The 22,519-nt window shown below is 48.6% G+C and overlaps 2 protein-coding genes across 2 annotated transcripts in view; one reads left to right on the top strand and one right to left on the bottom strand.

Annotated features, from left to right (window-relative positions):
* LOC133220727 (phospholipase A2 inhibitor gamma subunit B-like) overlaps nt 1-22,519 on the top strand; it is a 141,180-nt gene that overhangs the window by 42,998 nt on the left and 75,663 nt on the right. The window lies entirely within an intron of this gene.
* NUDT2 (nudix hydrolase 2) overlaps nt 1-22,519 on the bottom strand; it is a 414,951-nt gene that overhangs the window by 361,325 nt on the left and 31,107 nt on the right. The window lies entirely within an intron of this gene.

Genomic DNA, 22,519 nt, shown 5'->3' with positions numbered 1-22,519 from the left:
GTGACATGTAGGGAGTGCAGAAACCAAAACCAGATGAAGCTTGGAAAGGCAGGTGGATGTTCATGCAGTTTAACTGTAGACATTGCTTTGTAAGCAGCATTTCAAATGATACGTTAATCTGTTTCTTCAAGTCCTGCTGGCCCTCCCAGCTGTTGGAAGTGGGTGTGAGGCTTTGTGCAGGGCATCCACAACTTGAGTTTCAATTTTCTCTGAAAGATCTAAAAGCAGGTGGTGGCAGAGATGGGCAATGAACTGGTGCTGTCTACCGAATGCCCACTGATCCAGTGTTTGCAGGCACAGTGAGTCCTACAGAACAGATACATGTATTCAGCTTCTCTGGTTTTGGAGTACATCTGCTATATTAAAATTGCAAGAAACATTTTTCTCTCTTCCCTGTGCCCATGGCTGAGGAAGGCTGTGGGTGAAATCCATTACTTGCAAGAGATTGAGTACACCTAAAATGAAAACATCAAAAGCACTTAGTGGGCAAAGCATATGTCAAACCTAAGAATGAAGCAGTATTTTCTGTTGTTACCATGACCCCTGCAGCTTGACAAGCTGGTGACAGGTCCATTAGCAAAGAAGGTGCAGGCAGTGATTTAAACATGTTTCAGAAGCAGTTAAGTAGGGATTATTTTTTAAGCTCCTCTTTGTTCTCTTTTGTCATCCTCACAATGTTGGAATCACCCGATCTACCTCCAGCAGTGGCTGTAATTTTCCTTGGTAGTCAGACTGTTGTTGCTTTTTGTGATTGTCTTCGTTCTGAACATGCAGTTTGACACTGGGTTCCTGCCTGCAAATTTGCCATCACCACCACTGAACAACGCTTGAGTTGCTGCACTGGTTCCTGGGCCAGGGCTCCGCCTGTTCCCTCCATGCCGTGTCCTGCCCTTGCTTTTCCCCTTGCTGTACGTTGTGGATGTGAATGGTTTGGGGCCAGGGCGCTCTCCTCCCTGTGTGTATCAGTGCTTTTCCCTAGGGCAGAGGTATATGCTGACGCCTGTGTTAGCTCGCAGGGGAGCAGAGCTCCAGTCCCTGGCCACACCTGGTGGACTGGAAGGTCCTGCTCCCCCTCCACCAGGGCTGTCATGGGATGGAGCCACTCATTCCCTGTGTGGGAATATTTACAGAAAGATGGTCTTTGCTTTTGCACCCAAGCAGTGCCATAATTCCCCCTACTCTCTCCTCCCCAGCCCAACTCCGGTGGTGGGGTAGCTCATGGGATATGTGATGGATATACCCTGAAGGGGTAGCCCTGCAGCACTTTACTTTTATCTGCTTCTGTTACACCATCAAGTATTGTATTGCTACTCCTTTTCCTTTTTACCTTTAAAATGATGTAAAACTGTTTAACTTCAAGGTATCCTGTACTGGATCTCTCTCTGCTCCTCCTTTCTTGGGTAAAACACTGCCATTTGCAGCATGCAGCAAAGGGCCAGGAAGTGTCCAGGCTAGCCTTCTGCAGAAATAACAATGCCAAGTTAACTGATGATAAATCATAAAATCACGGAACAGCCCAGGTTGGAAGGGACCTCTAAAATGAATTCGCTGGTAACCAAACCCTCCTACAAGTACCAACCTGCTAGTGTTTCACAATCTAACGCCACTGTGCTCAGCAGCCAGATGTGAGCCCAGGTTAGGCCTGTGCTGCAGATGTTTGCTGCTGTTAAGGTCCATTTTGGTGCCCAATGCTGGTATCTCAGAAATGTCCTTGAAAGAAATGCACTCAAGATTGGCAAAACTGACCACTGTTAACCCAGGGTTGATCTTGATCCATGGACTCCTGCCTCCTCTTTCAGGTGAAGAATAAATTCCCCAAATTCCCCAGTATCCAAATATTTAAAGGCACCTTTGAGGCATTCTGGAGCTCTTGCTTGTACAGTCAGACACTGCATGTTTTATCATCCACTGAAGTCAGATCCCTGTGGCCAGTGTGGGTGGACAAAACCACCTTGAGATTTAGCTGGAAAGCCTGGGATTGCTCTTAGGAACTGGGTGTTGGTGCTCTCTGGCTTCTTAAGCAATGGTTGTTACCTGAAGCAAAATGCAAAGCACCTCTGCCTCAGGAGCAGAGGGTCCCTGTGCCTCTAGGGGGTCTGATGAGGGAGGATCCAACAAAAGACATGCCTTGGGTACACAGGAGAGGACAAGTGAGGTCCTCATTGGAACTTAATCCCCTGTTGTGTGATTTACTACTTTAGTTACTGCGCTGTGACTAATTTCTATTGTGAAACGTAGGGTAGGGCCTGGGTTATTCAGAGCCCACTTGTTTGACAGCCAGTGCTGGGTTTCCACTTCCAGAGCAGTGAGTGGGCACTCGCTTGCTTGCAGGTGTTTGCTTAGCTGTGGTCCAGTCCATAAACAAGAGCTGCACAAACAAAGCTGCCCTGGAGAGCCCATGCCTCGTCATGTGGCAAGAGGTGGGATGAGGGGAAAGGGAGGGAAGTGCTGGAGCTGAGGCAATAGCAATGGGCTTCGGCATGTTGCTGCTGCTAGCGTGTTGATTTTGCAGAGCTACCTTCAAAGCTCTTTATGGTGAGTCTTCCATGCACGGGAGGCAAGCACAATTGGGGTTGTGTTTTCAAACGCAAGGCTGGAGCAACATTGATGTGCTTAGTGGATGGATGGGGTCAGCCAAGACAGTGCTCAGAGTATCTGCTTTCTAGCAGACCTTCCCAAAACCTTTATGTCCACTGAGCCACCCTTTGGGCAGCTTTCTCCTAATAGGATCAGCTCGCGCTTCGCAAAGATGCTTTCTGAAAAAGCAGTTGTTGGGAGGCAGCAGGTGCTGATTCAGGGGAAGGGGTGATGGAAGGAGCCTTTCTTCTGCCACCAGACCCCTGTTTGCCAAGTGCCCTTGGTAGCTTTGGGTGGCAATCACAAGGTTTCTGAGAGGAAGCTGGGTGAAACACAGCTGGGGTGATGGGATGATCAGAACAGGTTGAGTGCTGTGGGGGTTTCCTGCCTGCTGAATCACAGAATCATAAAATGGTTTGGGTCAGAAAGGACCTGAAGATCATCCAGTCCCAACCCTCTGCCATGGGCAGGGATGCTGCACACTGGACCCTGTCACCCAAGGCTGTGTAGCCTTTGCTCATTGGGGTCCCAAACCAAGATCTTTTCAGATGCAGTTTGGGGTCTCTGCTGTCTGACTTCAGGCTCACACCCTGGAGGCAAACACGTGTCTCCATTGCACTCAGACACTTACAGTCACTGGTCATTTTTGAAAGACTTTAGGCTAAATTCCCATTGCTGTCTGGGGAAGCAGTGACCACCCACTTTTAGGCAGAGAAAGGGAATATCCTCCTCTAGTTTGCTGGTCCCACAGTGGCCACGCTACTTGGCTATGGGATGGCTTGTTTACTGTTATCAGGAAAACATTCTGGACCTGAAGTGATGTTTTCCCAGCCAAAGCAGCAGCTTTCAGGAAGCAACAATAGCAAAGTAACTCTGGCAGGCAGCAGCATTTGACTTGCATAGGCTCCAAGGGAGGGCAGAGAGATGCTGCTCAAGAGGTGAGGGTGGCACTTTGCAAGTGCAGGGTGCACCATAGGGAAGAGGAAATAGAAAGGTCTGATGAGGGATTTGAAATAATGGGAGAAACGTGGTCTGGAAAGGGAAAGAAAGGTCAGTTTGGCAGTGGGGGAAGTGATGCTGGTTGCTGGCAGTATAGGGAGCAGGATGAAGCTGTAAGTTGTTCAAACGATATGAGTTGGTGCAAAGATGGAGCCACCAATGCCATGAAGTCTTTGTGGCAGACCCAAGTGCTAAAGACTCATCAGCCACTAGGAGAAAAATAAGCATTGGCCATGAGCATGTCTGCATGACTGGTGATGCCGTGGTGGGCTCCTGCAGAGGAACGAGCCAGGGATGCATCAAGGATCTCCCCATTACTTCTCTTCCCTTCCGAGCATCATGATCAGGTTCAGCAAACTCACTGCCTCTGCCCACCAGAGAGTGGGAGAGAGGAGATCTGCTCCTCCGGGATTTGATAGCAGTCACTAACGGGATGCTGAGCCTTGAGCCAGTGCAGAAACCCTCACACCTTGTGCTGGTGGCTCCTGTGCTGCTGGAGGTACCAGGGAAACTTCATGTTTGTGTTGCTTCTTGATGTGCCTGTAAAGGCTGAGGGAGGTGCTAACAAGGGGCATGACAGAAGCCAGGAGCAGGGTTGATTTATGAGCTGGAGTTTCTCCCTTTTGGCTTAGCCGCCCATTGTTTCCATGTGTGTTAAAGTGCTGAGGATTGCAGTGTCTGGGAGGAAAACTACAGCGGTGGCTGTGCTGGGCTATGAGTTTGTAACTTGCTGGCTCTTCCCTGCCGAAGCATGTTGGTTTTGCTGAATGCTGACTTGCTTTGTGTTAATGCAGAGCAAGACCATGGTCACGATGGAGGTGCTACCATCAGGTCACTCTCCTTGGAGATCCTGATGATGTTACAGGGCAAAGAGATAAGGGGCGTTGTGTTTCTGGTGTGCTGACAAATCCCAGGTGACACCACGAAGCTGCAGACCCTGTCCTAACCCTGACCCTCCCAAACCAAAGGAAGAGCAGAGAGGGGCAGTGGTGGGGTCTTTCCTCCATCCAGTGGCATGAGGGCTGATAGGGCAGGACTGCCTGGTGTGGGAGGCTGTCCTACAACACAGGGCTGAGCCAGATTTCTCTGTTAGGTCTTGTTGGTGGGGATTAGCTTTGCTAAAGGCTCAGCCAGGTGGAATAATGGGCAACCGAACACCAAGCTGCCTCCTGTGACAACCTGGGGCTCCAGAAAGGGAACACTCCTGCAGCTGTGCTACCCCTGGCAATCCCATTGCAGGGTCCTTTCCTTTCCCCTGTGCACTTGTCAATGTCCCTGCCTTGCATGGACATAGCGAAATATCATAGAATCACGGAATGGTTTGGGTGTGAAGGGACCTTAAAGCTCATCTACTTCCAACCCCAAATGGGGGAAACCTGTCCCTGTCATCTGAGGCAGGAGGGTGGTTCTGTATGAAGACAGGATAAGAAAGTTCAGCTTGGAGATGAGAAGGCTGCGTGATGACCTCAGAGCAGCCTTCCAGTATCTGAAAGGGGCCTATAGGGATGCTGGGGAAGGACTCTTCATTAGGGACTGTAGTGATAGGACAAGGGGTAATGGGTTCAGACTGAAATGAGAAATTCAGGTTAGATACAAGGAAGAAGTTCTTTACTGTGAGGGTGCTCAGGCACTGGAACAGGCTGCCCAAAGAAGTGGTAAATGCTCCATCCCTGGCAGTGTTCAAGGCCAGGTTGGACAGAGCCTTGGGTGACATGGCTTAGTGCAAGGTGTCCCTCCCTATGGCAGGTAGGTCGGAACTGGATGATCTTAAGGTCCTTTCGAACCCAAACCATTCTATGATTGTATGGTCCCTTTCTAAGTTATCCTGGCTCACAGTGAGATGGACTTTCAGGGCCCTTTCCACTGCTTTTAACCTGCTGTGGACATGGACTTCACCTCATACCTCAACAAAAGCATTCAGCAGTGTGTCTTGCCCCACCAGCATGTTGTCCATCCCAAGGTGGGACTGTAGCATCAATCCTGCCACTTCTCTGTGGAAAATGTTGGTGTTTTCCAAACTGGTGTTCCCTGTCATGCCTACATCATTTCCCGAGTGCAGCAGTCATTCCCCCATGTCCCCACGGCCAGGGTGGGAGGCAAACCCAACAGTCCCACTGCATGGCTGTGCTCTTTGCTACCTGTATGTGAAAAGCATTATGAAAACGCCTTGCAGCCATGGTCTGGTGGGGTGCAGATGTGGCTGCCTTTGTCTTCCCACCTCAGCTGTCTGCTGTGAGCCTTGTGAAGTGACAGGGACACAGCCACAGGGAGAGTTGCCTTCAGGGCTGGGAGCAGGGACATGGCTCCAGCCACTCTTGTCCCTGCTTCTAGCGAGTTAACCCTCCCTCCGGTCTTTGCAGGCTGGGAAGAGCAGCGCAGCAGCTCACAGAGAGCTTGCTCCTGAGCATGAAGGTGTTTCCATGTGCCTGCTGCTGCGCCCGGAGAACAACGTTCAAAGCTGCCAAGAGGGTTTTCTTCCAAGGGGTGTGGGATTGCCAGCGCTCAGGAGCGATCCAAGATAAACTATCAGCCTCTAACACGCTTCTGCAAGGCCCCTTCTGCACTTCGGGGCGCTGGCGTGAAGCTCCATGGACATGGGACGCTGCAAAGCTGCTGTACCTCCTGCAGTGGGGGCAGAACAGCCCTGTCTGAGCAGAGGGATTCCCCCCGCAAGGTGATCACCCCTGGAAGCAGGGGCTGCTGTATTGTATTTAGTGGTGGGGAATGGAGCCCACCAGCAGCCCTGAATGCACAGGCCACAGTGTTTTGGGGATGCAGGGTGGGAGATGGGAGGCTGGGTGATGCTTTTGCTTGCAGTTCCCAGTGGCAGTGCTTCTGGCAGGGATGTAGGAGGCAGTCAGCATGGAGGTGGCCTGGGGTTTAGTGAGCATCACAGCAGCTCAGGGTGGTGGTGGAGAGACACATGGGCTGCCAGCCCAGGTCCCAGCTGCATTCTGTGGCTTTCAAGCCAGGTCCCATCCTCACATAGAATCATAGAACCAGCGGAGTTGGAAAAGACCTTTAAGATCATCAAGTCCAACCATTACCCCAGCACTGCCAGGACCACCACTGAACCATGTCACTGAGGGCCTCATCTGCATGGTTTGTGAACGCTTCCAGGGACGATGATCCCGTGCCTCTGCTGCATTCCCAGTGTGAGCTGGAGAGGGCTGCACTGCCTCCCTGCCATGGGGAGTGCCAGGGCACCCCGTTATCACTGGTACAGGGCAGACCAGATCCCCTCTGCCTCCTGAACCAACTGCTCCAGCCCTGCAGAGGCCAGAGGCTGCCCCTGCTCCTTGCCACCATCCTGATGTCCTGGTGCTGCCTCAGCCACATCCCGCAGCGGTGTCCGGCTCCTGTTGTCGAGGGTGACACTGAAACCCTGCAGTGAAACTCGGACTCACGTGTCTTGAGTTTCACGTGAAACCACAACACGGTTGGTAGGTTTCTGTGAGACGCTCATGAACATCCAACGTCAGTGCTCCCGTGCCAGCGCTTGCAGCAATCCCTTAGCTGTTAGTGTTAGTGTTTCCTCAGGAATTTTGGCAAGGCCTCTCTTGGGCTGGGATTTGCAGTCTGAACAGGTACCCCTGGGGCACACGGGTCTGGGCTGCAGCCCTTGGGAAGGTGTTGTCCTCCCAGAAATGAAACTCAACAGTCTCCACTGGGAGATGCAGAGGTGAGTTCATTGCTAGAGCAGCCATCTGGGGCTCCCTAGGGGAGAAAAGTGTTTTGCTTGTCCCTGAACTGCTGGGTTTGAGCAGCAGTAATGAGGAGCTCAGCATGGCTGTGCAGGGGTGCTGCAACATGCTGGTGCCAGGGGAGGTGAGGTCTGTTTGGAGGTCATCCACACCAAGTTATAAAGAAGACATGAATCCAGGCTATGTGTATTGCCAACAAAAATACCTGACCTGGTAGTGAGGAGGATGGGCAGAGATGTAGCACCAAGAACTTGCGCTGCCCTGCTTTGCCCATTCTGCCTTCTGTAGAAAACCCACCTTCAGCTGAACCCTTGTGTTTTGGGTTGCTCTTGCACTGTGTGCTAGAAGAACCTGAACCCAAGAAGAAGCCCTCAGAGGAGAACCCACTGCATGAGCTGTGCCCATCAGCTCATACCTTGAGTGTGTCCACTTGGCTGGGGAAGCAGCTGGGCAGGATGCAGGGTAGCATCTTCCTTCCCACCAACCTTCAAGTGGGGCTGGGTGACCACTGTCTGGTCGTGGGGTGGGAGCAGAGAGGCCCTAGTCTGGGCCCTTGTGTCACGTTTGCTGCAACACCAGGGGAAAGGCTGGGATGGGAAGAGCTGGTGGAGACCTCTCTGCAGCAGCACAAAGAACGTGGGCTGCTCTGGAGGTAGGTTTGAGTTTAGTGGGAATGTGGTAGTATTGTGAAGTTCCTGTGTTTGTCTTTAATCCGCGCGGAGCTGCAGTGGTGACACGTCCAAGGAGTGGTCTCCAGTGGACAGCTGGATGCTGCCTGTGCTTTCTATGTGTAGGTTGGGTCCTGGCTCTGCAGGAAGGTTTGCCCTGACCCCGTTAAGCAGGGACTTCATAGAATCATGGAATGGTTTGGGTTGGAAAGGACCTTAAGATCATCCAGTTGGAAAGGACCTTAAGATCATCCAGTTCCAGTCCCCTGCCACAAGCAGGGATGCCTCATGTCAAAGGGATGTTGATGAATGTCGCACAGGACATGCAGCTGGGGACCACATATCAGCTTTGCCATGGTGTTTGCTCCTCTTGGGCTGCACTTTGTCTTGTGCAGTCCCTGAAGGTTCTGTGTGTCTTACCCTACAAGAGATGCTCCCCTAGCATGAAGAGGCAATGACATACTGTCCTCTGTGTTCAGAGGGTGGGAAACATCAACTTCACCTTCCTGTCTTGAGGCAGAGATGACTCACAGTGGAGCTGTGCTTGCTTTTATGTGCTCTTTGGTTCAAGGGACTCTTTTTTACCTTGTGAGGTGGAACAGCTCAAGCAAAACGCATGAAGAGGCTGCCCGTCCTTTCCACCCCAGCCCCATTTCTCTGTAATACCATCTATGGACAATCCTCTGCTCCCACTTCTCAGATCCCTGAATCCAATGCCCCATCTGTGACCCTGCCATACCCTGTCCATGCTCTGGAAATGGCCATGCTGGGAAAGGTACAACTGCAGATGGAGGTGGGATGGTGAAGCAGCAGCAAGGAAAGCCGTAAAATCCTAAGGGAAGAATGCAGGAAGTCAGAGGGTTTGTTGGGCACCATGGTGCGGCCATCCCTAAGAGGTGTGAAGACTGACAGACAGTCCGTGGCCAGCAAAGGCTCTTTGAGCACCCTTTCAAGGTGGTGAGCACAGTAGCACCTAAGCTACTGAGGTAGCCTAGGAGCTCAGAAGGTCCTAGCTATCCTTTGTGTGTGTGTGTTGACCAATAAATGGTTGCTTCACAGTTTCAAGGCAAAACATTATCGACCCTTGGCAGATTTAACTCACCCAGGCTCATCACAGGCAAGCTGAGCACAGTCACACCATCCTACTGCTCCTTTGCTCTTCTGCCCTGAGCATCTCATGCATGCTGAGGAGGCTGTGTGGGGCTGAGAGGAGGTTGGACAAGGAGGGCTGGCCACTGGGTGCTGTACCCCACTGTTAGCTGCCTGCTTTGCCTGTGCCGCCTCTTAACTCCTTCCTACCACCATCCTCCATCAAATAGTGCTTGTGTGAGGTGTCCCTGCTCTGCACTGCACTGAGTGGCCCAGCCTTTCAGCCAGGACGTGGTGTGGTTGTGAAAGCAAAGCCCCCTCCACCAAGCAGGAGGAGCAGGCTCAGGATGGGAATTGCTGGATGTGGGGCTGGATGGGTGATGCCAGCGGTCAGCCTGAATGGTTACTGTCCACCTGCCGTGCACATCTCTGAATGCTGGGGTTTGCTCTGCAGGTGTCAGCAGTAGTAATGCCAGCAATGGGACCAAGCTGTGTGTCCTGGCCTGGACTAAGGAATCTGACCCAAGAGCAGGTTTTCCTGCTTATGCCTTGTGCTGCCCACATCGTTGCTTCATCCTGCTGCTGTCTTGCCCCATTACCGTCCCCTTGACTGATCCCAAGCTGCCCCTTCCTTCAGCTGTGCCCTATGCAGTGGAGGTGAGCTGTGAGACCACCTTTGCTGGACATCCCATCCCAGCACTTCCTATGAGAGGTTTCAGGTTGCTTCCCATGGCTCAGCTTCTTTCAGTGGTGAGACTACCTGTGCAGGGAGATGTAGTGCCTTGAGAGCCCTGACTCTTTAAGTGAGGCCACGATTCCCCTGTCGTAGTTGTCATTGTGAGGCATTGAGCCCTTTTGTGGTGTGAAAACACGAAGAGATGCTCCAAAGGTGCTGTTTTGATGGGCTGTAGCCTGACATCCACAGGCTGGTCCTGCAGTTGGGCTTGCTCTGCTAGGCAGAGGTCATCACAGGGATTCAGCTCTTCCATTCCATATGTGAGAATGTGACAACATAAAGATGCACGTTCCTCTCCCCACTTTTATCCTGGAATGCCCCCTGACATGCTGGACTACTGAGGGCAACAGACCTGCTGCTGTTGATGCTTCCATTCTCTCTAATTTGAGAACTGCCCATGGCCCATGCGAGATCTGGGCTGTGCACGATGCAGCAGTGGATAGCAGAGCTCACACCCAGATATGCAAGGAGGTGGTTTTGGCTGAGGGAATCTTCCAGTTATGAGTAGGCTCAGCTCTTGGAAGAGGATCTCTATCAGTTCCCATTTGCACGTTTCAAGATGTTCTCTGCATGACTAGGTAGTGTTTGCACTTGGCTTGATGAGCTGATCTTTCTCAATTTATTTATTTATTCCTTGCTTTTATCATTGATCTCAACGTGAGAAGGAGACACCCCCCCACCCCCCAAGACAGGAGAGTGCACAGCAACAACTGAAGGTGCAAAGAGGACCTTGTTGACCCAAGGAACGGAAGGCGAGTGCTCCCATATTACATCTGCAACCTATCTACTCTGCCCATAGCTGCCTATACCTGATGCTTCTGAGAAGTTGTCAGCTTCCCTTGCCCTGTAGCATTTCATTAGCCTTGACCAGTGGAGCTGTACAGAGGAAGATAAGGGGGTGGCTGAGCAGCAAGTGATGCACCAAAGCTCTAGCAGCAGATGAGCAATAGATTGAGAAAGGTGAAAGGTTGAAGAAGATGACATGGAAGAGATCTGCATTCTGAGCTGCCCAAGAACCTCCCGCCACAGCCTTTGATGCCATATTGATGTATCTCCCATGCTATAGCAGGAAAGAAGCAAGAGCCATGGTGCAGAGAAGGCCTCAAGCCATATGTAAGGCATCACCAGGTTGGCTCAGCAGCACTCCTCACATGGGCTATGGGTGAACACTGCTGCTTCTGCTTGGGTTAAGCCCAGGCATGCAACTATTTTTGTAGAGTCTGCACCAAGCAATAGATCTCCTATAAGACACAGTTTCAGAGCAGGAGGAGTGGCACTAAAACCAGAGGTCTGAGTTGGACCAAGCCCCCAAGCCTCTGCCTGGTACAAATCCCTTGGGCTTCCTCCCTTCACATGGTGTGGATTGTTTCTATCACGGCTTTACACTGTACCTAACCTTGTGCACGTTGTCAAAGCCCTGAAAATGCCTTAATGTTTGTGGTAACTAATATACATGACAGAGAAATGCTGCAAATGTTTTACTGTGGCAAGAAACATACAACAATGTCTGTATACTTAAGTGAAGTGGTGACTATCACTGTTAATGTCACTGCTGCCTGTCTCCAGCCATGGACAGCCTCCCATGCTGCCTGGGGAAGGGGACTGCTGTGGGACAGGGATGCCTCCAGGGTCACTCCAGTGACCATTCTCATCTAGGAAACGTGGTATTAATTCTCCTGGCCTCAATGCAGTGGATAGCAGGGGAATTCCCCAAATTCCCCAGATGCTCCAGTCTGAGAATATAATGTGTTTAAGTCAAATACCCACCATTTCCATCCCCTTTAATTCCAGACAGGGGAGGGTTTATAGTCTGGTCTGTTCTCTCCTACACTTGAGTTTCCTTTCCTTCCCCAGCTACTTCCTTATTTTCACCTTTTTTACCTCTCTATCCCACCATGTGGTGTCAGGAGAATCCAGTCCAGGTCCCTCCCCATCTGCAGAGACCTGAACCCAAGTGTTTCATGAAAGCTCAAGCGGACTTGAGAGGGCATTGATGTGAAGGGGTCTCATCACCTCTTCCTGCTGAATGCCCTTTGCTGTGCCCTTTCTGGTGGAGGTGACTTGCACTTTCTCTTTCGGATTACTTCATACAAAGTGGGAAAGCTTTCCAAAAGAGAGGTGTGGAAATCTCACCCATTTCCATCTGACAGTCAGGGTGGCTGTTAACACAAGGGTTGATCTCTTCAGTCTTAGGCCTGTTTTCTTTAGGAAGAGACAGGATTTGAGTATGGATTCTCCTGATCATCAGGTGAAGAACACTGGGTGAAGGAGGTCAGCCCTGACTCCTCTGCATTATATCCTGACAAAACCTTGGGAGATGGACTGATGAGCCAGTGCCTTGCCAGGAATCCTTCTTGTGCAGTGCCTATGTTGTAACAACATAGTTGTTGCTTCTTCAGGAACACACCATTAGTAATTTACATTGCTTGGCTTTGGGGAATGGTTTGACCCTGGGATTTTGAAGTGTTATAGAATCATACAATCACAGAATGGTTTGGATTGGAAGGAACCTTAAAGCTCATCCAGTTCCAACCCCTGCCACAGGCAGGGACACCTTCCACTAGAGCAGGTTGCTCCAAGCCCCTGTGTCCAACCTGGTCTTGAACACTGCCAGGGATGGGGCAGCCACAGCTTCTCTGGGCACCCTGTGCCAGCGCCTCAGCACCCTCACAGGGAAGAGCTTCTTCCTTATATCTAAGGAAACTGTTCTCTGAGCCTTGTTTTTTTGGTGCAAAGTGAATTTATCACCATCAATTCCCTGACCCAGGAAATCCCTGGTACAGGAAGGATGGTGCTGGTCTGCTTTGCCCTTGCCATGGCCCATGGACGGCTCCACTGTAGCCAGAGGGTCTCAGCTCTCCTGTGCATCTGATCGGTTGTGTGCTGCTGCCCACAGTGACAAAGCACCCTGCGAGGCATCAACCTATGTGTTAAATGGGATGCTGGATTCGGACTGTCACTGAGCCTTGACAGGACCAGCTATGAGAAAATACAGCCAAATCCTGCCTTTCATTCAACGTTGATGGGAGCTTTGTGTTAGTGTGCGCTTCAAGCCTTATTTTAGGAAAGAACAACATGACCCCATGATTGTTTCATTTTGCACAGGTCGTAGTGCAAAGCCTGCTTGCGTTGGTAGTAAGCAGGGATCTCCTGAATGCAAATTGTGTGGGTGCACATCAGTCTTTCTGGGGAAAGTGTGAATGGAAGTGCCTGTTCAACACTGTTTCCCACAAAGGGAGGATTTGGTGTGAGCATTGCAGGGGCCCAGTTCCTCTGGTCACGCTGCAAAACCAGTTTCCCGACCAGACAAGCAGGACATGAGGCTGGACTGAGCATCCCACGGGTTGGCATCTCATGTCTGCCCATGGGGTTTTACTTGGAGTGTAAAAGCCTGCAGCTTGCTGACAGTCATTGTCGGGAACCCAGCGCCTTGTGCAAGAGCCCTCTCACCCTTGCATTACGTGCATTATCTCTCCAGTGGCACTGATTTGCTTTCCATCCAGTGACTCAGTGAAATAACCTTGGCACAGAAAACCCATTGTGTACTCAATAACCCCTAGATAACATGAGTTTGTGGAAAAAAAGGAGGATGGGTGGAAGGAATAGCTAGCAGCAACCACCTTGCCTCTGTCCCCCAGCCCAAACCCATTGCAATCACAGCAGCCGCTGAGCTCAGGCAGGCTCCAAGTGTATGAATTGCTGGTGCCACAGCCAGGCTTTGGCATGTCTATCTCTCTGTGGTACCTCCACTCCTGAGCACCTCTTTGACCCAGCTTGTGGAGACCTTGGCTGTAGAAAAGGTCTCCTGGGTTATGCTCCCCATTGCCATCACCCGAGGAGGAAAGCTGCCTCCCTGCCCTGCCTGTGCACAGCCGCATGCCCTGTCGTGCCTGCTGTAACTTCTCCTTGACTCACTCGTTTCTGCAGGAGACACAGTGGGAACTCTTTCCCTGGGCAGGGCTGGTTGCAGGGAATGGTGCTGTGGCTCTGTTTCCACCTCTTTTGATGTTATTACTCATGGCAAGGTTCCTGGTTTTTATTTTACCCTAAGTCTGCTGCAAGCTGTGTTGAGATGTGCTGAGAGGTATAACCCCCTCTGTCTGGGTGTTAATGGCCCACCTTTCTGTTCCCATGTTGAACCAATGCAGCTGGTGCTTCTGAGACCCAAGGGAAATGTGCCACTGCACAGAATCCCAGCTCCCTGTGGATTCTTTTATGGTCATTCTCCTGGGAAGACCTATTAGAAACTCTCCCTCCAAAGCTCAGAAACATCCCGTGAGGACTTCTCTGCACTGCCCTTGCTGTTCCTATGTCCCCACTTCACTTTTCAGTGTATCAATCACCTTCCATTTAAAAGCCCAACCCAGCAGCAAAACCAGCCATCAAAGAGGGCATTTCCTCTCCTTACACCTTTCAGTCTCCCCACTGCTACAAGGAACTTCTCCTCTGCAGACCTGGCACAGTGGGTCACGCAGTTCTCAATCTTCCTTTGCCTCTGAGCCCTTCCATGGCACTTCAAAACAGGGCTGAAACCTCACTGTTTATTTACTGTGTATATTCCCTATAGACTTAGTGTTTTTCCTTTGTAATGTACATTATTACCACTAAAACCAGCAGCAATAGCAAATGAATTTCAATGCGATCCCTGCTGACTCGATCTGATCCTGCTGGGCATGGTGGAAAGTTTAACAGACACTTCCTGCCCTGAAGTGCTCGCAAGCCAAAAATCCTCTCCAAGACCTGTTGAGACTGATTGAAAGGGTTGTAAAAAAACCACAGGTAGCTTCAGGGATTTCCAAGAGTAAGGTTTTCCAAGGGAAGGAGCAGGTCCCACCTGTCGTCCCTATGGTGAATTGATTGGAAATGCTGGGTCTAATTTTGTGGGATCCTCGGGTGTTAAAATCTATGGATCCCAAATCCTTTTACTGAAAAAATCTGAATATTGGGGTACAGAAATGGGACCTTTGGCTTCTGTTGTATGACCTGGGGGCATCTCTGGCATTGGACTTGGCATAGCATTCCCACTTAGTTTTGGTTTCCACCTTGTGGTGTGAAACTTAATCTGTTACTGTCAGCATTCAAACATTACCCATTGCTATTTCCTGCTGATTTGAAATCAGAAAAAGAAAACCAGGGTTTTTTAACATGGAATTCAAGAGAAGTTTCTTATTTCTCCCTTCCAAGGTGTGTTACAGTGGTGGATGGACCCCCTGCCTCTGGGCAAGCTGATTAGAGCCAGAAGAGGTTAATGGTGAGGTGGTAATGATTATAGGGCTGTTTCCTGCAGGACACATAGCCCTCCCTCCAACTTGGGTATCCTGCAGGTGGTCTCAGAGCTGAAAGGAAGGGTTTGACTGGGATCTGCTCCTCTCAGGTCAGCATAGGGATGGAGGTGCACTGGGTGGGCACCCAATGGGCACCATTGCCATGTGTGTGCCACATGCCTCCTTAAGAGAAGGAGAGCATCTTCCTCTTTCATTCCCTTCCTTGCTACTCCTCGGATTATTACTTTCCTGATGTAAGAGAGACAAGTGCTGGCTGATTGGGCCATGACCTAGGTTTTATATAATGTGTTGTGCAATGCACTTTATGTAATCAGAGGTTTCTTGTGTAATTTATTTGCAGGGCATTTACCGAATAAAGGACCAGACCTGACTCCTGTTACACGGGAGAAGGCTAAGTGGAGCTTCACATACGGGTTTCCTGTTTCTGGGCTCATTGCTTCCTGGAAGGGTGTAGTGTTGGAAGGCCAGGAAAGCAAAACCAAGCGGCTGTGGGTTTGATGGCTTTTGATCCGTGCCCATCTCCAAAAAGGGGTCACCATTCCTCTTAAGAAAAAGAAGGCAGGGTTTGAGTTTGTGCTCGAGGGCCAGATCTAAAGTGGGGTCAGCTGCCCCCCATTTTCCACTGGGTATGGTGGGAGTCTCAGGCATGGCTTTCCCCTTTGATGCTGCAGTGATGTGCTTGGAGTTAGCCCTCACCATTTCCTTGCCAAGGGGGCTGGATCGTGCTAGAAGGTGGGTCAGGAATGGGAGGTGAGGATGTTGTTCAGGCTGTGAGCTGAGGGTATGACCCCTGCAGCATGAAATTAAAACCCAGTTCATCCTGGCAGCTGCACCCTGAGCATACAAATCATGCCTGCCATTCATGCTGCCCACTGAGGTGGTTAATCCATCAAAGGGGCCTCAGCCATGTGCCAGGAGTGGAAGCATCCACACCCAAGCTATGACAGAACAGCTAGTGGGCTGGAAACAGCCAGTGATGATGCCAAATAGAAGAGAAGTAGCTATGGGGCCCTCTCATGAAACAGGCTCTGGCTGAGCAGCAGCACTGGCTCACTGTGGTCAGCTCATGAGTTGTCTCCAAGGGTGGTCAAACGGAGTGCTTCAGCATCCTAGAGCCTTCCCGTATTCCCATGAGTCCTCTCCAGCCTTCCTTCTCTCCTGTTAAAGGAGAAGTAAGGTCCTTCTTGCTGAGACTTCCAGTGATGTGCTGCAAGTGTGGCTGTAGCATGTCATGGCTTGCCCAACCTGGTGAGGTGGGACTACCTGTCCTTCTCACTGAGAACCAGGACCCTTGCAATGTCGTTTCAAGTTACAGCAGCTGTGAGTGCGGAATAACTCGGGATTTTATATTCCCTTGTATTCCCTTAAATTGAGAGTATTTCACAGTGGCAGAAGAACTGATATCTGTCTGTGTGTGAGCTGGCAGCCTGATGGGGCTGTCAGGCAAGTGAACAATGTCCTGCACAAAAAACCGCACTGGGAAGGCTGCAGGGTTTTTGGTGCAAAAAGTCCTCACAAAAATAATCACTCCTCACCCAGTGGAGGTCTAATCAGTAAGGGAGATTCTAGTGATTAAGAGATCTTGATACAAAGCAAGAAAGATATGTAGACAATTTGATGGACATTTGCTCTGTCTTAGTCTATGACATGAACCAGCTGAGAAGCTTGATGCCACATAAAATATTCTTCAGCATGAAGAGAGATAGAAGAGGGTAATTTCATGACACGGGCATTACCAGATCCTTCATGGATCTGCTTGGCTTGTCCTTGGCACCACGGCAGGGCATGAACTGCCTTGGTCTTACTGGGGACTGTGATCTGTACAGGACCCTACATGGGTCAACCCACACAACTCTTGTCCATGGGGCATTTCAGAGTAAAAGTATTCAGTCAAAAGTCTCCAGATTTAATTCTTTTGATAAAGCTAGAAAAGGTCCTGATACTTTGTCATCCAGCCTCCTGTTTTGTCGTGGTTTAAACACAGCAGAACCCAGGACGTGTTTCTTGCTGCTATTTTGCATTGAATTTCAGGTTTCATGGAAGCATGTACGAAAGGCCGGGATGACTGATGGTTTTGACCATCGCTGTTCTTGAGAGATTCCATCACTTGTTTTATCTGCCTCACCTGTCAAACATCCAAGGTGTAGAGCCCCAGGTAGGCATTGAAGCTCCACCTTGCTGGAAACTCTCAGGGTCACTGCCCTCACAGGTGAAATGTGAAGTGAAAACGGGTGTTGCACCAAGATGAGATCTTTGCAGTGAGGCAGGTTGAGCTGGATAACAGCTTGGGCATTAGGGAAGCTGCACTTTTCACTTTTGCTTTGGGAATCTGTGCCTGAACTTCCTTGTTCCCCTTGGATAATCAGAGCTGTTACAAGACAGAGGTTGTTATGAGACATGCGCTTTTTGGGCTCTTGCAGACCATGCACAATCAGGAGGTGTTGGGAGAACTTCCCACTCAGAAGCTGAGATTTAATTAAAAAATAAAGTGTTACTCATTGCATATGGACAGTCAGTTGTGTACCGTGGTGGTCAGGTCTCTGCAGAGAGGGTGAACTAAGCAATGTTAGGAACACTGAAAATGGGTTTTTCCTTGCATTGGCATTATAGAGTTCCATCTACCAGTGTCATAGACCACTGTACCATCACCATGCCCAGCCCTGTCATACCTTTTCTCATCCTATTTGTTAGCTCTGACTGGAGAGAAGGAATGCAGTTCGGTGCAGGTTTTGGTATGGATGCAGGAATAATTCTCTGTACAAATAAGGGGGAGGTGGACAAACAGTCAGACAGACTGCAGCTGTATAGAAAAAGGCGTTGGAGGTGCCTGTAAGTCAACAGCGTCATGGTGCTGCAAAAAAGAAAGGAAAAGTTAAATATCCCTGGGATATGTAAACATCAGCATTATTTGTAGGACACATGAAGTTATTTCCAACAATGCGTTAGTGTAGACCATGCCTACATGGTGGTAATATGACCAGCTCTGGGCGCTAGCCCTCAGGAAAGGTATGTACTAGTGGGAAAGAGTTGAGAAGAATGCAACAGAACTGACTGGAGGGTGAGGGGACATGACGCACAGAGAAAGACTGATGAGACAAGGGTTGTTTTGTCTAGAACGGTGATTTCTTGGACTGTGGTCTATCGTCTTCTGGTCTATTTGAAAAGGGTCTGGAAGAGGTGACTAAGGAAAGCAAGTTTCTATGTGCTTTAGAGCTGTCTACAGTTAAAGTACTTCTAAAAACATCTGCACTTGCAGGAGAGCTTATTTAGGGTCCGACAGTGAAGTAAGAGATAGCAAAGCACTTCTGTTGCATACAGAAGACTGAGAGAGGCCCAGTGCCAATTTTTAAACCCATAAAATACAAGGAAGAAGCTGTTGTGTCTTTTAGAGGTCTGGAAAGATAGGAGAGTACATTGAAGCAATGGAGATGGAGGGAGCAAAGTCTTACAAATGGTAGGATCAGTAGGTGCTGGAATGTGTCATCTGTGCAGGCTTGAAATTCCCGGCATGGGAATCTCAGAGAACAGGCTAGATAACCATCTATCTGTAATCAGGAGGATAGGGCTGACCCCTTCTTGGCTCCCTCCAGGTAACTTTGCATCCTATTTCTCTGCGATTGTGTAACTAACTACTGCTAATTTATTGTTATTTAATATATTCATAAACAAAGTCGAGAAGGTAGTGAGCAATGAACCAGTTGTCACCTAACTGCTCACTTCCTTTTCTGGATTAGTAAAAGTATATTGAGCAATACTAATTCACTAATCCAGTCCCAGGTATTGACAAATTCCTAGGCAGACCTCCTCAGATCTATTTTCCTATGATTCTGCATCACAAGGCTGGCATGTTAATTCTGGGAGTGTAAATGCAGTGCCCTCAGATAGTCTTTTTATACAGCACCTGATTTGATCCTAACATTGCACAGTGCTGACAGACAATCCTTCCTGAACATCATCCACCTCTCTCCTAATCAGCACTGTCCCCCATTTTACCTGAAAGCAGAGACAAAAGGTAATTCCAGGAAGAGCAGGAAGAAACCTGGGCTGTGATGCTACTGCTTTTGTTTGATAAGGATCCGATTCCTCTAAAATGCTTGCTGTAGCTTGAAGAAAGCAAAAGCTGCAGTTATGCGCTATAACACCTCTATTTGCTAGTAAGAAAACATGTCTGAAAGCAGATCAAAGCCTTGTTGTATGTGTAGCTTTATAAGACAGGCCCCGCTTCTTGCAGAGGACCTCACTAAGAGGCAGGAGAAAGAGTGAAAGCTGATGGACTTGGAATGTGGTTTGAAGACAGGGTATTTAACGGGGATGAGCCAGGCAAGGTCAGGCACTTGTACTTCACATGGCAGATTCAGGACCTCTGTAATTGCAGTGCAAGGGCAGAATCTTTATTATTATTATTATTATTAATGTTTTTTGCTATTCTTGTCCTATTCCAGTTACATTCACTGCAGTGCCTTTGCAGTTTTAAAAGCTCATCTCTCAGATCCTCACCTGACATGTCTAAAAGGCATTGCTAAGGTAAAGCAGTTTAGAAGTGGGGCAGTCATTCTGTAATGAAATAACTCACTGCCCCACGTTAGCTTCACAGCACTGATGAAAACGCATCTCACCTTAATGCAGACACCACTTGGGGCGCTTGCATGTGCTGCCTGTTTTTTCTTAACAGCCTCTTTTTCAATCCTGGTTCACAGAGAGGAGATTTCTGTTCCAAAGGGTTTTTAGAGGTCTTTGCCCAAGACTTGAAGGCAACGTAAGCAAAGGCGAAGTTATGTTGTAGAGTGTTACAGTAGGCAGAAAGTGAACAGAGTTTCATGCTATCTGTGACCCCTTTGCAGGAAGGATTTACAGGGATTATTACAGCTGTAAGTGGGCTCAGCCTTTTGTCCAGATTATTGGAAGAGGTGCTGCATTTATTGTCAGTAGCTTAGAGGCTTCACAGGCAGCAGTACCATTTTCTTGCTGGGGAATCCTTATGGGCATGTCAAGAATAAAGTCTTAAGTTGAATGGACAAACATAGGTACTATTAATAAGACCTATGAAATCCAAGAAATCCTCTAAGCCTGTTATTCATAAGTCATCTAAAGACTTGTCTTGAGATACCAAATCTCAGCAACTAGCGAGCTCACAATCAAATCCTACTGGTTTTCTTTCCTATTGAAATTTCGTTTGCGTTTCATCTCCAGGAAAATGTCCCAACAACGAGATTAACAGGGATATAATGAATTAACCAGAACGTTTTAAATCCCCATTAACATCTATAAAGGTGTCAGTCTGATTCTTGGGCAGTGGTTTAAATGCTTTACCCCACCCAGAGTGCAGAAGTCTCTGATATGTCATTTTGCTGAGCCTGACAGTTGGGTTATGTGATAAACTCTTTTATTTTTGTTCTTGCCAAGGTTGTTTGCAGAGAGGGTGTGATGAGTGCTGAGGGATGAGGAGAGAGGACACATATACATGTTCTGTTCAGAGAGTTTTTCATGATTGCTTCTTTCCAAAGACCCAAAGAAGAAAGAACATGTAATTCTTTTATACTTGTCTGGATTTGAAGCAAACTGTTGTGTTGTCTCCACATCCTTTGAATGAGTCAGCTCCATGTGCAGTTAACTTGCTGAGATTTTCAGTTCATGGCTTTGTGGACTCTTTCACTCTTAGAGAAATGATTTTTATTTCTCTTTTTTCTTGAGTGAATAGGTTTTCTTGATCTGAATAGGCTTCAATTTGGTGAGATGCCATTCTAGATTTTTCAAGGTCTTACCCGAGTGGAGACTTTATTCCAGATAAACTGGTCAAACTTCACCATTTGTATAAAAGTCCTCCAGCATGCAAGTTGTCTTTTTAATCACAGTAATCCTTGAAGAAAGTCTTGACATTTAATTTCTTTCTAAAACTCCCACCATCTTTTCTTCCTAACATTCTTCAGATCTTCCTGAATTTTCTAAGCAAGTTGTCTACATGCTGCCAGTCAAATGTTTCCTGATCCTTATAAACAGACTTTATTCTGGTGGTGATCATGCTAACAACCGGGTTTTTTAGGGAGTTTGCCATATGCAACATAAACCCTCACAGAATTACATAAAAATGTAATGAAGGGGTAAGTACACAAAGGTTTGTATAAGGTGAAAAAAATCCCAAGTAAATTTTGGCAAAGAGTTTTGTCACCACAAAAGTTAAAATCTTCAATCAGAAAGATAACCGACATTGGTTGGAGCTTCTCTAGCCATCTATTAGCTTGAGATACTTGGAGGATAGAAAGCACCTCTAGAACATACTGTTCATACAAAATCTGCAGTGCCTTTTGGTTATACTTAAACTAGTGCCTTTCTCAAACAAGTGTCTTTATCAAACGAGCATCTTTCTCAAACTAGTGTCTTTCTCAAGCAGAACATGGGCCCGTGTTTTTCTGACATAGCTAATGGCTCTAATAACACCCTCCTACATCTTTGCTCCCAGCCAGCAAACTATGTAATATTTCTTGCACAATAATACCTCATTGAAAAAAGAAATATCTTACAAAGCTTTCTTTCCTCATGTAGATGTCATGTCTACACTAAACCTGATGTCCTGTATGTGTAGGAGTTGTTTTCCCATAAGAAGACATTAATTGTTTCTTTGCCTTTTGGACCAAAGGGTCCCTGGTTTTATAAACTAACTTGCATATGAAAGTTATTTTCTGGCTTGTGATCAAGTTCAGGTGAACATCTTGATCTGCTGTTTTGCATTTAAATTATTACACAGTCCTGCACTACATCACATCTGGGAAGCAGCAATTAACAGAGTTTCCTAAACCACATAGCAAGCCGCCTGTGGTTTTCTGGGTTTCCTTGTCCACCCTGGTACAAAGCGGCTTGCATTCCTCATGGCTTCCAAAATACCGCACCAGTAACCCAAGACTGGGGTTTTTAACTCTGTCCCAGCACTGCTGCAGTTTGCACACACCTCTGAGCTGGGAAAAGACTGGCCATGAGGCTAAGCAGGACAGGTCTTAGCATCAGAGATCCAGGGAGTGCCAGGGCCCAGTGGAAGCAGCACTAATGTCTTGTGGACCACCACTGAGCTCCTTGTTGTTGGACTCAGCTAGAGACAAGGTGCTGTGGATGTCCTGGGAAGCATTAGTGGAGGAGTCTCTCTGCAGCAGGAATTAACTGGGGGGGCTTTTTATCAAGCAGGTTGCTGGGGACATTGGGGTTGGCAGCACAAAGTCCTACCCCTGTACAACATGGGGAGAGAGATGTTGGGCTGAGCATGAGAACAGGAAAAAGCTGGAAGTGTGCCTGATTAGCTCATTATTTGAGAGAAATTCCAGCAGCCTGGAACCCAGTACTAGCTGGTGGGTAAGGCTGAATTTTCTCCTGGATCAAATCTGTCTACTTTCAGACAACATGAGGAAGAACGGTTCAAACTGAGGAACAGGAATGTGTGAAGCTGATGGTGAAGCATATCCCACATTATCTCTC

This window comes from Neopsephotus bourkii, unplaced genomic scaffold (genome assembly GCF_033783945.1).
Source record: "Neopsephotus bourkii isolate Nb327-2 ecotype Australia unplaced genomic scaffold, CSIRO-AGI_Nbou_v1 NB_1471, whole genome shotgun sequence".
Classification (NCBI taxonomy): Eukaryota; Metazoa; Chordata; class Aves; order Psittaciformes; family Psittacidae; genus Neopsephotus; species Neopsephotus bourkii.
The sequence above is the reverse complement of the archived record's forward strand: the minus strand, read 5'-3'. Positions and strand labels throughout refer to the sequence as shown.